This window comes from Pleurodeles waltl, chromosome 9, assembly GCF_031143425.1.
Source record: "Pleurodeles waltl isolate 20211129_DDA chromosome 9, aPleWal1.hap1.20221129, whole genome shotgun sequence".
In the NCBI taxonomy this organism is placed as follows: Eukaryota; Metazoa; Chordata; class Amphibia; order Caudata; family Salamandridae; genus Pleurodeles; species Pleurodeles waltl.
Window position 1 is genome coordinate 333547818 of NC_090448.1, and position 16453 is coordinate 333564270.

The following is a 16453-nucleotide window of genomic DNA, read 5'->3' on the forward strand; positions in this document are numbered from 1 at the left end:
AGCTGCTGTCATCACTGTGGGCCTCTTCTGTGGGGGGAGTGGACATGTCTGGAACCTTCTGTCCGGTGACGTTGGGTAGGGGTCCTGCAGGGGTGTAAAGGCATAGTTTTAGTATCTGTGTGTGCCATGGTGTGCAATGGGTGCGTGACCTCGTACCCCAGTGGTTGCATTTCTGTGTAGGACCTTGTGTGCTAATTGTTTAGGGCTCTGTGTTAGCATGCATGTAGGGTGGGGGATGTAATAGTTAAGATTTGACTTACCAGAGTCCATTCCTCCTGCTACTCCTGCGAGGCCCTCAGGATGCAGTATAGCCAAGACTTGCTCCTCCCATGTTGTTAGTTGTGGAGGAGGAGGTGGGGGTCCGCCGCCAGTCAACTGAACCGCGATGGTGTGTCTCGATACCATGGAACGCACCTTCCCCCGTAGGTCGTTCCACCTCTTCCTAATGTCATCCCGTGTTCTTGGGTGCTGTCCCACTGCATTGACCCTGTCCACGATTCTGCGCCATAGCTCCATCTTCCTAGCTACGGTGGTGTGCTGCACCTGTGATCCGAATAGCTGTGGCTCTACCCTGATGATTTCCTCCACCATGACCCTGGGGTGTCTTTGCGGTGCCATGGGGTGGTGTGGGTGATGTGTGAGGTGGTGTGTGGTGTTTTGTGCGTGGATGTGTATGCGTGATGGTGTTGTGTGCCTCTGTATGGTGGTGTTGTCTTTGCTGTGCTGTCTCTCTGGCCTTCATCAATATTTTAGGTAGTAAGGGTTTGTGGGTGATGTGGGCTGGTGTTTCATAGTGGTGTGGGTGTGTGGGAGTGGTGTGTGTATGTGTATCAGGTGTGTGTATTTCAAATTGTCCAATGTGGTAATGTTTTGTAAGAGTGTGTGTATTTTGAGCGCGGCAGTGTGTGCCACCAATGGTTTACCGCGGTTGAAAGACCGCTGCATGGATTTGTGGGTCGCAATAGTGTGGGCATATTCCTGTTGGCGTGACGGTGGAGGTTTCGTTCTCGTCAGTTTATCACTGACCTTTGGTGTGGCGGAATTGTGTGGGTATCTAAATTTTGGCAGATTCCGAGCTGTGGGTCGTAATAGCTGTTGTGGAATTCTGCGGCTGCGGCGGTGTGTTGCCGCTCTTCTGCACGACGGTAAGCGGGATTTACCGCCAATGTTGTAATGACCCCCTATATCTAGCTGCAGATTTCCTACTGACCCACCCATCCTCCCTGCACTGCAAAATGATTTCTAGGGATGGGGACTCATCCTTTCAGGGCCTTAATTTAGACACACCAATAGTCATTGTTCTTTATGGCTCGGCGCTTCTTGCATGGAAATTTGTTAAAAGAAACTGATGTCAACGTGGCTGGGTGGCGCCCTATATAGTGGCCTGGTGTACAACTACATGTTCGATGGCATCTGTCGCTGTAGATACACATGGTATGCATGAGCTCGCCATCTGGTGTTGGGTCGGAGTGTTACAAGTTGTTTTTCTTCGAAGAAGTGTTTTCGAGTCACGGGACCGAGTGACTCCACCTTCTGTGCTCATTGCGCATGGGCGTCGACTCCATCTTCGATTGTTTTCTTTCCGCCATCGGGTTCGGACGTGTTCCTGTCGCTCCGAGTTTCGGAACGGAAAGTTAGCTGAAGACGGAAGATTTTCGACGGTATCGTTGCGATCCGGTTAGAGATAGACACATACGACGACGCGTTCAACATCGAAGCGCCTCGGTGCCCTTCGGGGTAGATTTCGGCACCCCGTCGGGGCCTAGTCGGCCCGACCGCGTGGAGGACAACGCCGATGGATCGGACCCCGTTTCGATTCTGCCCCGAATGCCACAACAAATATCCTTATACGGACCTACACTCGGTCTGTAATCTGTGCCTGTCACCCGAGCACAGCGAAGAATCCTGTGAGGCCTGTCGGGCGTTCCGGTCCCGAAAAACTCTGCGCGACCGTCGAGCGAGAAGACTCCAGATGGCGTCCACGCCAAAAGAGCGTCCACAGTTCGAGACAGAAGAGGAACAGGAGGAATCCTTTTCCATCCAGGATTCAGACTCCGACGAGCTACACTCTACAAGAACTGTGAGTAAGACGTCGAGATCAAACCTTAAAAAAGGAAAGAAGGCCCAGGGGACGCCACTGCCAACCGGCCATGGCTCCACCCAAATTCTCGGTGACCAACAATCGGCACCGAAAAAGGCCCATTCAGTGTCGAGATCGTCCGACTTCGGTCGAGACACCGGCACGCAGCCTCCTCGGGACCGAGAGAGTGCTAAACAGAAGCATCGACACCGAGAGTTCGGTGTCGACACCGATCGACGCCGAGACAGTGGCGCCGAAGACCATAGAGGCCAAGAATTTTCGGCACAGAAAAAGAGGAAGGTTACCTCGGAGCCGAAAAAACAATCGACAGGGCTTTCGGAGCCGAAAAAAGCGACATCAGACCCTGTTTCTGGCTCCTATACCGAAGAGCATTCTATGTCTTCTCAAATGAAGAAACATAGATTTGAACAAGAACTGCAATCCACTGACGTGGATCACACGCAAAAGCGTATCTTTATTCAGCAGGGGACTGGGAAGATCAGTACCCTCCCACCTGTCAAACGAAAGAGAACGCTTCAGTTTACTCCTCAGCAACAAACAACACAAAAGGTAACACCTCCTCCCTCGCCTCCACCTGTAACTCCGGCTTCGCCAACTTACACCCCGTCACATTCGCCAGCTCACACCGCCATGAGCCACGACTACCAAGATCAGGATGCGTGGGACTTGTACGACGCACCAGTGTCTGATAACAGCCCAGACACATACCCAACTAGGCCATCACCACCGGAAGACAGCACAGCCTACTCGCAAGTGGTGGCTAGAGCAGCTCTATTCCATAATGTGGAACTACACTCGGAACAAGTAGAGGATGATTTTTTATTTAACACCCTCTCCTCAACCCACAGCTCCTACCAAAGCCTGCCGATGCTCCCAGGCATGCTACGCCATGCAAAGGACATTTTCAAGGAGCCAGTTAAAAGTAGGGCAGTGACGCCTAGGGTGGACAAAAAGTATAAGGCGCCTCCTACGGACCCTGTCTTCATCACCTCTCAGCTGCCACCAGACTCTGTGGTGGTAGGGGCTGCCAGAAAACGGGCAAACTCACACACTTCTGGGGATGCACCTCCCCCAGATAAATAAAGTAGGAAGTTCGATGCAGCCGGGAAGAGGGTTGCTGTCCAAGCAGCAAACCAGTGGCGCATCGCAAATTCACAAGCGCTGCTAGCGCGATACGACAGAGCCCACTGGGATGAGATGCAGCATCTCATTGAACATCTCCCAAAAGATCTGCAAAAAAGAGCAAAACAGGTTGTTGAGGAGGGTCAAAACATTTCCAACAATCAAATACGCTCCTCCATGGATGCAGCAGACACGGCCGCAAGAACCATTAATACGTCGGTTACCATCCGTAGGCACGCATGGCTCAGAACGTCTGGATTCAAGCCAGAAATTCAACAGGCAGTGCTTAACATGCCAGTAAACGAGAAACTTCTGTTCGGTCCGGAGGTCGACACAGCTATAGAAAAGCTCAAGAAGGACACTGACACTGCCAAGGCCATGGGCGCACTCTACTCCCCGCAGAGCAGAGGATCTTATAACACCTTCCGCAAAACACCTTTTAGAGGAGGGTTTCGGGGTCAGGCCACACAAGCTAGCACCTCACAGTCCGCACCGCCCACCTACCAGGGACAGTACAGGGGAGGTTTTCGGGGCCAGTATAGAGGGGGGCAATTCCCTAGGAATAGGGGAAGATTTCAAAGCCCCAAAACCACTACCAACAAGCAGTGACTCACATGTCACACACCCCTCCCACACAACACCAGTGGGGGGGAGGATACGTCAATATTACGAAGCATGGGACAAAATAACTACAGACACATGGGTCCTAGCAATTATCCAGCATGGTTATTGCATAGAATTCCTGCAATTCCCTCCAGACATACCACCAAAATCACAAAATTTAACAAAATACCATTCACAGCTTCTAGAGATAGAAGTTCAAGCACTACTGCAAAAAAATGCAATAGAATTAGTACCAAGCACACAAATAAACACAGGAGTTTATTCACTGTACTTCTTGATACCAAAAAAGGACGAAACACTGAGACCAATTCTAGACCTCAGAGTAGTAAACACATTCATCAAATCAGACCACTTTCACATGGTCACACTACAAGAAGTGTTACCATTGCTCAAAAAACACGACTACATGACAACCCTAGACCTCAAGGACGCATATTTCCATATACCAATACATCAATCACACAGGAAATATCTAAGGTTTGTATTCAAAGGAATACATTACCAATTCAAAGTATTGCCTTTTGGTTTAACAACCGCTCCAAGAGTATTCACAAAATGCCTAGCAGTAGTCGCTGCACACATCAGAAGGCAGCAAATACATGTGTTCCCGTATCTAGACGACTGGCTAATCAAAACCAGTTCGCTCACACAATGCTCAAACCACACAAATCAAGTCATACAAACCCTCTACAAACTAGGGTTCACCGTCAACTTTGCAAAATCAAACATTCTGCCAAGCAAAGTACAGCAATATCTAGGAGCCATAATAGACACGACAAAAGGAGTAGCAACGCCAACTCCACAAAGGATCCACAATTTCAACAGGGTCATTCAACACATGTCTCCAAACCAAACAATACAAGCAAGAACAATACTACAGCTCCTAGGCATGATGTCCTCATGCATAGCCATTGTCCCAAACGCAAGACTGCACATGAGGCCCTTACAACAGTGCCTAGCCTCACAGTGGTCTCAAGCACAGGGTCACCTTCTAGATCTGGTGTTGCTAGACCGCCAAACTTACCTCTCGCTTCTATGGTGGAACAGTATAAATTTAAACATAGGGCGGCCTTTCCAAGACCCAGTGCCAGAGTACGTAATAACAACAGATGCTTCCATGACAGGGTGGGGAGCACATCTCAATCAACACAACATAAGAGGACAATGGAACATACATCAAACAAAACTGCATATAAATCATCTAGAATTATTAGCAGTTTTTCAAGCACTAAAAGCTTTCCAACCAATCATAACCCACAAATACATCCTTGTCAAAACAGACAACATGACAACGATGTATTATCTAAACAAACAAGGAGGAACACATTCAACGCAGTTAAGCTTGTTAGCTCAAAAAATATGGAAGTGGGCAATCCACCATCAGATTGGTCTAATAGCACAGTTTATTCCGGGGATCCAGAATCAGCTGGCAGACAATCTCTCTCGAGATCACCAGCAAGTCCACGAATGGGAAATCCACCCACAGATTCTGTACACCTACTTCACACTCTGGGGAACACCACAAATAGACTTATTTGCAACAAAAGAGAACGCAAAATGCCAAAACTTCGCGTCCAGATACCCCCACAGGCAATCCCAAGGCAATGCCCTATGGATGAACTGGTCAGGAATATTTGCTTACGCTTTTCCTCCTCTCCCTCTCCTTCCTTACCTAGTAAACAAATTGAGTCAAAACAAACTCAAACTCATTTTAATAGCACCAACTTGGGCAAGACAACCCTGGTACACAACACTGCTAGATCTGTCTGTAGTACCACACATCAAACTGCCCAACAAACCAGATCTGTTAACGCAACACAACCAACAGATCAGACACCCGGACCCAGCATCGCTGAATCTAGCAATCTGGCTCCTGAAATCCTAGAATTCGGACACTTACAACTTAGCCAAGAGTGTATGGAAGTCATAAAGCAGGCCAGAAGGCCATCCACTAGACACTGCTACGCAAGTAAGTGGAAAAGATTTGTTTGGTACTGCCATCATAATCAGATACAACCGCTAGATGCAACTCCAAAACATATAGTAAATTACTTGCTCCATTTACAAAAAGCAAAGCTAGCCTTCTCTTCTATTAAAATACACCTTGCAGCAATATCTGCATACCTGCAAACTACCTATTCAACTTCCTTGTATAGGATACCAGTTATCAAAGCATTTATAGAAGGGCTTAAAAGAATTATACCACCAAGAACACCACCTGTTCCTTCATGGAACCTAAACGTGGTTCTAACAAGACTCATGGGCCCACCTTTCGAACCCATGCACTCTTGCGGAATACAATTCCTAACCTGGAAAGTTGCCTTTCTCATCGCCATTACATCTCTAAGAAGAGTAAGTGAAATTCAAGCGTTCACAACACAAGAGCCTTTTATACAAATACATAAAAATAAGGTCGTCCTACGACCTAATCCAAAATTTTTACCAAAAGTTATTTCACCATTCCATCTAAATCAAACGGTAGAACTACCAGTATTTTTCCCACAGCCAGATTCTGTGGCTGAAAGAGCACTACATACATTAGATGTCAAAAGAGCATTAATGTACTACATTGACAGAACAAAGAACATCAGAAAAACTAAACAGCTATTTATTGCATTCCAAAAACCTCATGCAGGTAACCCAATATCAAAACAAGGTATAGCCAGATGGATAGTTAAATGCATCCAAATCTGCTACCTTAAAGCAAAAAGACAACTGCCCATTACTCCCAGGGCACATTCAACAAGGAAAAAAGGTGCTTCAATGGCCTTTTTAGGAAACATCCCAATGCAGGAAATATGTAAGGCAGCCACTTGGTCTACGCCTCACACATTCACCAAACACTACTGTATAGATGTGCTATCCGCACAACAAGCTACAGTAGGTCAAGCTGTATTAAGAACTCTATTTCAGACAACTTCTACTCCTACAGGCTAAACCACCGCTTATGGGGAACTAACTGCTTACTAGTCTATGCATACCATGTGTATCTACAGCGACAGATGCCATCGAACTGAAAATGTCACTTACCCAGTGTACATCTGTTCGTGGCATCAGTCGCTGAGATTCACATGGACCCACCCACCTCCCCGGAAGCCTGTAGCAGTTCAGAAGTTACCTTCAATTTTGTACATTTGTATATATTACTTAATCCTTTAATAGGTACATACTTACATTTTTCATTGCGCGGGCACTATTACTAAAGTACAACTCCTACCTCACCCTCTGCGGGGAAAACAATCGAAGATGGAGTCGACGCCCATGCGCAATGAGCACAGAAGGTGGAGTCACTCGGTCCCGTGACTCGAAAACACTTCTTCGAAGAAAAACAACTTGTAACACTCCGACCCAACACCAGATGGCGAGCTCATGCATACCATGTGAATCTCAGCGACTGATGCCACGAACAGATGTACACTGGGTAAGTGACATTTTCATTCCCGCACAAACGACGCGGACGGCAGTCACGGAGCCGATCGATCCCACATACTGCCACACAGGGGTACTGCTCACGAAAATCTTGCGGATCCAGTGTGACGCCTGGGAAGAATTCAAAGGGAAGAAATCTGCAGCTAACTAGATTCTTTACCTTAGAATTCCCTGGCATTAACTTTGAATCGGGAATTTTCTGCTGAGCAGTACCGTACGTGTGCCATCGGGTGCCGTTGTTCGGATCTGCGTGTGTCGTCCAGCTCCGTGTGGCGTCGTCAGCGTTGCTGGAGCCGCCTGTGACATCATGGTCTTCTATATAGGCACCACCCCGGCGCGAGTATGTCAGTTCTTTTCCTTCCACGCCGGTTAAGTGCAGATCCGGAAAGAGCTTCCCTTTTCTTTGACGAACGTCGAGATTTTTCGTCTTGATTGTTTGATGCATGTCTTCTAGAAAGACTGGATTCAAACCGTGTGGTGCATATCATTGCACAATGTCAGTCACGGATCCACACAGAGTGTGTCTCTTGTGTTTGGAGAAGGATCACAACTCAACTTTGTGTTCTGACTGTCAGGCCATGGCTCCGAAGGTCTTGAGGGAGAGATCCCTCAAACTTCTAGCGGCCTGACAGCCGTCTTTGGTCGGTGCGATTCTGAGAAGGTCACGGTCCCGCAGTAGAAGGAGGTCGCAGCACCGCTACCGGAGCCCCGAGTCCTCTTCCTCACATTCGAGGTCATCTGATCATTCAGGTAAGAGGCACAAGAAGAAGTCCAAGGGGACTTCGACTTCGCCACGCCCGTCAGCCGACGAGGCGTCTAGGGAACGTCGACATTCCGAACGCGATTCCGCAGAGCAGTCGCCAGGGCCGACTGCACGTCTTCCCCCTTTTCCGTGGACCGGAATGACCCCCGCTCACACAAAGGAGTTTTACGAGGCCATGCATCTCGTTTTTGAGCAGGCTGCACCCTTTGGTGGGGATTCGGGCCCGCGGGGTCAACAGGGGCCCCATCGGGTTCGACGTCGGTGGCTTTGGCCTCGGCGCCGTTGGGGACCCCAGGATCCGATAGCAGATCTGGACCGCGCAGGTCCCACACAGTCGACCTCCTGGTCCGACATCGATGCTTCCTCCACCACCGGCGCCCACTGGTAGTAGCCCCATCCTCATTCTGGATGATTCAGAGCGACGTTGTACGTCGCCGACTCTGACTTTGACGCTGCCGATTAGGCCCAGATCATTGCCTGAGCCTTATTTTGAACAGCCAGGCACAGGAGAGGAGTGGGAGTGGTCTGAGGACCCTTTGGAGTGTGAACTGGAGCATGAGGATCTAGGGGAAGCCATTGGACTGGACATGTCTCCAGATACTGGCATGCTCTCTCCTCCTAACGTGGCTATGGTGGAGGGAGCTACTTATGCTATGGTGGTGCGTAGGGCAGCTGAGGTCTTGGACCTAGACTTGTCCACGGTGCCAGTCAGGACGAATCTCCTGACAGAGGGGCTTCAGTCTGGGGTGACTAAATCAGAGCCGATGTTGCCCTTCAGTGAGGCCCTAACGGACGTCCTTCTGGGAACATGGTCCAAACCCAGCACAGGGGCTCCTGTGAATAGGACAGTCGGCTGCTGTCATAGACCTGCTCCAAACGACCCTAGTTCCCTTACCCAACACCTGACCCTGGAGAGCTTGGTGGTCCAAGCCTCCACTTCCCGTGGTGCCTTCCCTTCCGCTCCCACGGATAGGGAATCAAAGAGGCTGGATCAGCTTGGAAAGAAAATGTTTTCTTCCTCCAGCCTGGCATTGAGGTCAGTAAACACCTCTTGCCTATTGGGCTGATTTCCCATACTTTATGGGATATGGTGGGACAGGTGCTGCTCCAGGTCCCGGAGGGTGTACAGGACACTCTCACCCAGGCTGTCAAGGATGCAAGAGATGCAGCCAATTTTACAATCAGGTGTGGATTGGACACTACCAACTCGCTGGGTAGAGCGATTGCGTCAACAGTGGCCCTACGTCGCCACACCTTGCTGCGTTCAACTGGCTTTCCAGGAGATGTCCTGTCAAGTTTGATGGACATGCCCTTTGATGGCTCTCGCATTTTTGGTGAGAAGGCAGACTCTGTGCTTTGAAGTTCAAGGATTCTCCAGCTACGGCCAGATCCTTGGGCCTCTCAGCGCCAGTTTGACAGCAGTCTGTCTTCCGTACCTTTCGAGGATTCGGAAGGGGCGCGGTACCACACCAGCCACAACTCAGCCACCGTCCTCGGACTTCACACCATCCTGGGAGAGGACGTGGTTGTGTTCCCGTCAAACCCAGAGGGTCTGGCCAGCGGTCAGCCACCATACAGCCCCCAAGCCCTCCTAGTGTGGTTCTGCAGGACCATGTCCGTCCAGTTGGATAGAGGATTCAATTTCATCTCCCTCACTGGCATTCCATCACAACTGACAAATGAGTCTTGCAGATCATACGGAAGGGCTATTCCCTCCCCTTCCCTTCTTTCCCTCCTATCCCGCCGACAAAAGAACGGCCAATGGAGGACCATTTAGTTTTGCTCCACACGGAAGTTACGGCTCTCTTGGCCAAGGGAGCTATAGAAAGGGTCCCGATGTCAGAAGTAGGCAGTGGTTGTTATTCCCACTACTTTCTGATACACAAAAAGAAGAAGGGTCTGCGCCCTATCCTGGATTTAAGGGACATCAATCTCTTCCTCAAGAAGGATAAATTCAAGATGCTCACTCTTGCTCAGTCAGAAAATGCGCTTCTGGCGTGGGAAGTTGTGGAAAAGAACTGACGTACGTACGCCGGGGTGGTGCCTATATAGAAGACCGTGACGTCACAGACGGCTCCAACGACGCTGACGACGCCATGCGGAGTCGGAAGACGCATGTGGATCCGAACAATGCCACCCGACGGAGCGTGCAGGGTACTGTTCAGCAGAAAAATTCCAGATTCTAAGCCGACCCCAGGGAGTTCTAAGGTAAGGAATCTGCAGCTAGATAGAGTCTCTACCAGATAATTCGTTACGGAAGGTAAGTAACTTATTTGTCCGTCTAATGCTCATAGTCATGAGCAAGAGAAACCAATAGAAGCATTGCTCTCTGTTCTACAATAATAACTAATCTCCCGAACAGAAGAGATCAACATATCCCAACTAACCATATTATCCTCTAAATTAAACTTTGCTATTTATTCATCTTATAAGCTAGGGGACATTCAACAGGCAATGAGCTAAGAAAAACTGTGAGTTATAAATATAAATCCTGTGTTATTGCTCCTTTTATTATTTTATTAATATTTTTATTTTATATTTCTGATATTAGAATATTTTTTAAAGATTCTTAAAATTGCTTAATCCTTACCCCCTCTCCCACCGAACCTAGTGCCGACTGAGCTTTCAATACTAATATATGCGGATGACTTAGTGTTGATCGACTTTACCCCAGTAGGTTTACAATGGCAACTTGGTGCTTTAGCTAATTACCACGTACCCATAATTAGGTGGTTTATGCAAAAGAAATATGGGAATGGCTGCTGGGGTTTAACTGTCCTTTACCTAAAATAGATTGTAGGAAAGCACCCTTTTTGACGTGGTTAAACCTCACTTTTTGCCTGGTTTCTGATGTGGCTTTGACTGTTAGCGCACTGGGTTCCTGCTAACCAGCCCCCCGGTGCCAGATCTCCATCCTCAAAACTGTCCAGTTGTTTTGCACAATTGGCAAACCCTTTATCTACTACTATACGTCCCTAGTAAGTGATACCCCTGGTACCTAGGACCTGGGATATTAAAGAACATCAGAGGGCTGCAGCACCAGTTGTGCCACCCCCAGGGACGCCTCATCAAACCCACACAGTGCAGCCATTGCAGACTGCGTGTGTTGATGCAGGATTGTAGGAAAATAGCCCTTTTTTAGTATGGTTTACCCCCACTTAATGCCTGTTTGCCAGTGTGTTTGACTATGTGCACTGGGATCCTCTTAACCAGGACCTCAGTGACTATGCTCTCTCCCTTTAAACTTGGTTACTTGAACCAAATACACCCCACATTTGTCATATTGGTGCCCCCATGTAAGTTCCTAGTATATGGTACTGAGGGCATTGGGGTACCAGGGGATCCCCAGGGGCTGCCGCATATATTATGCCACCCATGGGGAGCCTATGCAAAATGTATCTGCAGGCCTGTCATTGCAGCCTGCGTGAAAGAGTGCAGGCACCCTTTTCACTACCGGTCACTGCACCAGGTCTCTGTAAGTCACCCCTGTGGTAGGCCCTCCTAGCCCAGAGGGCAGGGTGAAAGTACCTGTGTGTGAGGTGCCCCCACAAACTACAGTTCCCTTTTCGACTTTGTGAGTGCAGGGACACCATTTTATGCATGCACTGGACATAGGTCACTACCTATGTCCAGCTACATAATGGTATCTCCAAACCTAGGCATGTTTGATATCAAACATGTCAGAATCATACCCCAGTACTGTTGCCAGTATTGGAAGTATGATTCCATGCACTCTGGGGGCTCCGTAGAGGACTCCCAGTATTGCTCCTACCAACCTTCTGTGATTTTCCGTGCAGCCCAAGCTGCTGCCACCCATCAGACAGGTTTCTGCTCTCCTGCTGCTTGAACAGCTCAAGCACAGGATGGTAGAACAAAGGATTTCCTTTGGGAGAGGTGTGTAACACCATCTCCCTTTGGAAATAGGTGTTATATGGCTTGGAAGGGGTATAGCCTCCCCATCACAGGTGGTGGTCTGGAGTAGTCCTTTTGGTCCTCCCTGCTAGCTGTCAACTTTGTGGAGGTGAACCCTTACCTTCTCACGTAGGACAGTACCCCATGCACCGAGTCTCTTGCAGCTACCAAGGTTGTTTGCCTCTCCTTCAAGGGATCATCAGGCTCCGTGTAGACCCAGCACTCATTCCTGCGACAAACAGCCCTCTGCGTGCTCCCCCTGCGGCACGGGACCCTTCTCCAATTGTGCTGCGTGGGCTCCTCTGTGACTCCTGGAGTCTCTTCCAGTAGGTCTCCTGTGGGGGATGTCTTTTCTTCTGTGGACTCTATGGCTTGCTGAGGGTCCCCTTAGGGCCCCCCCACGGGTTAAGTCCTCCTGGACCTTGCTGGTCCCCAGCAGCTCCACTTTTGCTGCACCACGACTTCTGCCTTTGCCAAGGCTTGTTGGTGGCTTTTCCACGCCACTAACCGACTGCAATCTTCAATCTGGCTTGGAATGTCGACTGCATCCTCCAGGAACTATTCTCCAGCTCCAGGGCTTTGTCCTACCATCGACCAACTCCTACAACCACAGGCGGGTGGGTGGTGGTTCCTGCCCCAGTGAGCACTTCAGGGACTTCTGGACTTGGTTCCCTTCTTCCACAGGTCTTCCTCTTCAGGAATCCAGCTGGTTTCTTACAGTCTTGTCTGGGTGTTGCATTTTCTCGTTTTTCGTCCTTTTGGGTGGTTCGGGGAAAATCCATTGACTTACTCCTTTCTTCCTGGTCGCTGGAGGGGCACTGTGGTACTTACCTTTGGGGTTTCCTAGTTCCCCCATCTCCTCTCTACACATTCAACTTACCTAGGTGGGGATCCTGCATTCGCATTCCATTTTATTTTAATATATGGTTTGGTGTCCTCCTCGGGACACTATTGTCTATTGCTATTTGCACTGTCTTCTATTGCTTTCTATGCCTGTTTCCGATTACTAGTGTACATAGCTAGTGTGTTACTTGCCTCCTATTGGGGAGTTGCCTCTCCAGTACTTTTTGGTAATTGTGTCACTAAAATAAAGTACCTTTATTTTTGAAACACTGAGTGTTTTCTTTCATGTGTGTAAGTGCTGTGTGCCTACAGTGGTATTGCACAAGCTTTGCATGTCTTCTAGATAAGCCTTGGCTGCTCATCCGCAACTACCTCTGGAGAGCCTGGCTTTTAGGTACTGCCTATTCTACACCAATAGGGTAATCCTCGCCCTGGTATAATGTGTAAGTACCTTAGGTACCCACCACACACCAGGCCAGCTTCCTACAAGGATAAATTGAAAACACAACACGTCACACACCCCTGTGTGCCAACTTCCCTATCACTGCATGTGGCAGGTGTTAGTCACCCTTAAAGCAGGGTGCATCAAAGCACGTAAGGACATATATGTATGAGCAGATATGCCCTTGCTATGTCTTTATCGATTGTGAGATATAGTAAGTGAACATGAAAGCTATTTTAAAAGCATGTGCTTGTCACTGGTCATTACGAGTTCCCCAGCTACATGATCGCTTCTCTGAATCCTGGGATATTTGGTATCAAACATCTCAGTATAATAAACCCTCACTGATCCCAGTGATGGAGTTATTAATAAATACACACAGAGGGCACCTAGGAGGTGCCCCCTGAAAACCTACCAACTACTAGTGTGTTGACTGGTCCGGACCAGTTCAGCCACCGCAAACACATTTCTGCCCCCCCCCCAACTCCCCCCCCCCCCCCCCCCCTCCCCCCCTCCTCCAAAAAGGTAAGATCCAGCTCTCTTGAGGGCCTGAGACAAAAGCCTTCACTGGGCAGAGGTTTTATCAATTCAGATTAGAAGGTGTACCCACTTCATGGCAGTCCTACCCCTAAGGTGGACAAGCTGAAATGGACACCACTTTTCAAATTCCTCCATCTTGTTTGGAAGGAATTAGGCCACTAGGATTAGGGTTATGCCCAATTCCCAGCAGACGCGGACATAAGAAAGGTGTATTTACTCTAAAGGCAGTTAGCCCATGGGCTACTGCCTAGCACTCCTTGTAATGCTCCTAAATTGAGAATTTAGGTGACAACCCTGGAACTCAGATCCTGATGACCTATGAAGACGAGGACAAAGTAGAGTTGCACCCGCAGAAGAGGAAAAGATGAAGCAGTTGACCACGCCCAACTGCCTGCTGACCTCAAAGGACTCTGCCAAAAAAGCCAACTCGTCCAGCCTTCAGTAAAGACTCAAGTTTCCCATGAACAGCTGACTTTCTCTGCAACAAGAAACTCCAAGGAAAAGATTGTGTAGCTGCTGGACTCTCCAGAGACTCCTGCAGCATGTCTATAAAATCTCAATGTTTACTGACTTGTCTGGCCCTTGCGTATTACTTTCATTCAATTCAGTGAATTTACGCAAGTTCCCAGGCCCTCAGTATTAAACACTGGGATTTTATAGAATTTCATAAATGGCCATGTTGTATCATTTTGCCAAGTATAATATATGTACTGTCAGTGCCTATATAATTGGAGCATAATAGATTCTAATTTGTATAATGCTTTTTATGGATGAAAATATAAACTGTTCAATGAATAGAGGGAACTTATCTACCATTATTAAGACTATTGGAGTCGAAACGTGTTGGTGAAGACTGTCTGGCTGCGGTTGATGTTCGCTGTTAAAAGATTTGGCAGTTGAAGCCCCCGGGAGTGCAGCGTGCAGCGTCTCCTTTTGTATGTGTAATATATATTTATGTGTATATGAATGTTATGTTATGAAATCTTAACATTTTTAAACCTAGTACCCAAGTTAGTTCAGCTTCTGTCTAGAAGGTTTTGAGGTGATTCATCAAGTGGGGGCACACAAAAGGGATCCTACTTGACATTTCTATAGGGATTCGCACGTTTTAGACATGGCTGCAGTGCAAACCGTTGAATAGAATTATACCAAATTTGGCAGAAAACTAGATCTTGGTCCGCAGATTGTGTTTTGGGGGTAAATCTGTTCAGTTGTTTCAGAGTTTTTAAGGAAAGAAAAATATAGCTATCTAGGGGTGCCGATCCACCTGCGGGGGACCTACCTATCCAGGCGAAAAGGAAGGCCCTGATTGGCTGGCTGCAACCTAAGAGAAAAGTTGTGGCTGCCATTTTGTTTCTTGGTTGGCGCCGGGGGCTGTCAAAAACCACATAAGGGGTCAGGCTAGACCCCATAAAACATATGGGGCCAGATGTAGCAAGCATTTTGTATGGTGCAAACTGCGAAAATCGCAGATTGCGCCCTGCAAAATGCCCATCGCGATGCACATTCACAATTTGTGAGTCGGTACCGACTCGCAAATTGTGAATGCGACTCGCAAATAGGAAGGGGTGTCCCCTTCCTATTTGCGACTTGCATCGCTATGCTAAATTGCTTTGTGACCACGAATGCGGTCGCAAAGCAATTCGCAGTTACCACCAGTGTCACACTGGTGGTAATCCATTCGCAAAAGGGAATGGGTACCCATGGGACCCCTTTCCCTTTGTGAATGTTGCCCAAAATGTTTTTTCAGAGTAGGCAGTGGTCCAATGGACCACTGGCTACTCTGAAAAAACGAAACCAAATGGTTTCGGTATTTTTTTTATTTTGCAACTCGTTTTCCTTTAAGGAAACGGGCTGCAAAATTTTTTTTAAACTGCTTTATTTAAAAAGCAGTCACAGACATGGAGGTCTGATGTCTTCAGCAGGCCACCATCCCTGTGAGTGCAGGGACTCGCTATGGGGTCGCAAAATGCGACCCACCTCATTAATATTAATGAGGTGGGTCTTTGCGACCCCATAGCGAATCGCAGATGATGTCTGAGACACAGTTCTGCATCCGATTTTGCGATTCGGAAATTGCGAGTTGCACCGACTCGCAATTTCCGATCTGCAAAATCGGAACTACCTACATGTGGCCCATGGTGAGGCCTCTGAGGGACCGTCAGTGGCAAAAAATGCCCAAATATTTTTTGGGGGTCGTGTGGCTCAGCATTGCCTCCAGTGTAGCTTCGTGAAGCATCCGCTGCACAATGGGGGAAAAAAAAGTACACCCACTCACACAGGTTAGCCCCTGCGGCCAATCTCCACCACACACAGCTGAAAGCCTTGTGCAGCGGTGGTTGTATTAACGTACATTAATTATACATGACTTTAAAAAAAAAAAAACATAGAAACTCACTGAAAAAACAAAGGTTACAGGTACGTTATAGTTAAGTTCACGTTTTTGCCACACAAAACCATAGATGTTTACCAGTTAGTTATACTTCTCTGAAGAAACTATAACTTGTGCCATTAAGTAATTTTAGTCCATGAGTTATAGTTTCTTAACATAAGTGTATCTATAGCTGCAGAATTTCTATGGTTTTGAGAGGTAAAACGTGAACCTAATTATAAAGTTGCTGTAATCTTTTATTTTTTCCAGTGATTTTCTATTATATAGTGGTCTGGTGTTGTGCAC

At 47.9% G+C, this 16453-nt stretch overlaps 1 protein-coding gene across 2 annotated transcripts in view; it reads left to right on the forward strand.

Annotated features, from left to right (window-relative positions):
• Positions 1 to 16453, forward strand: part of RNF123 (ring finger protein 123) — a 1441353-nt gene that overhangs the window by 664852 nt on the left and 760048 nt on the right. The window lies entirely within an intron of this gene.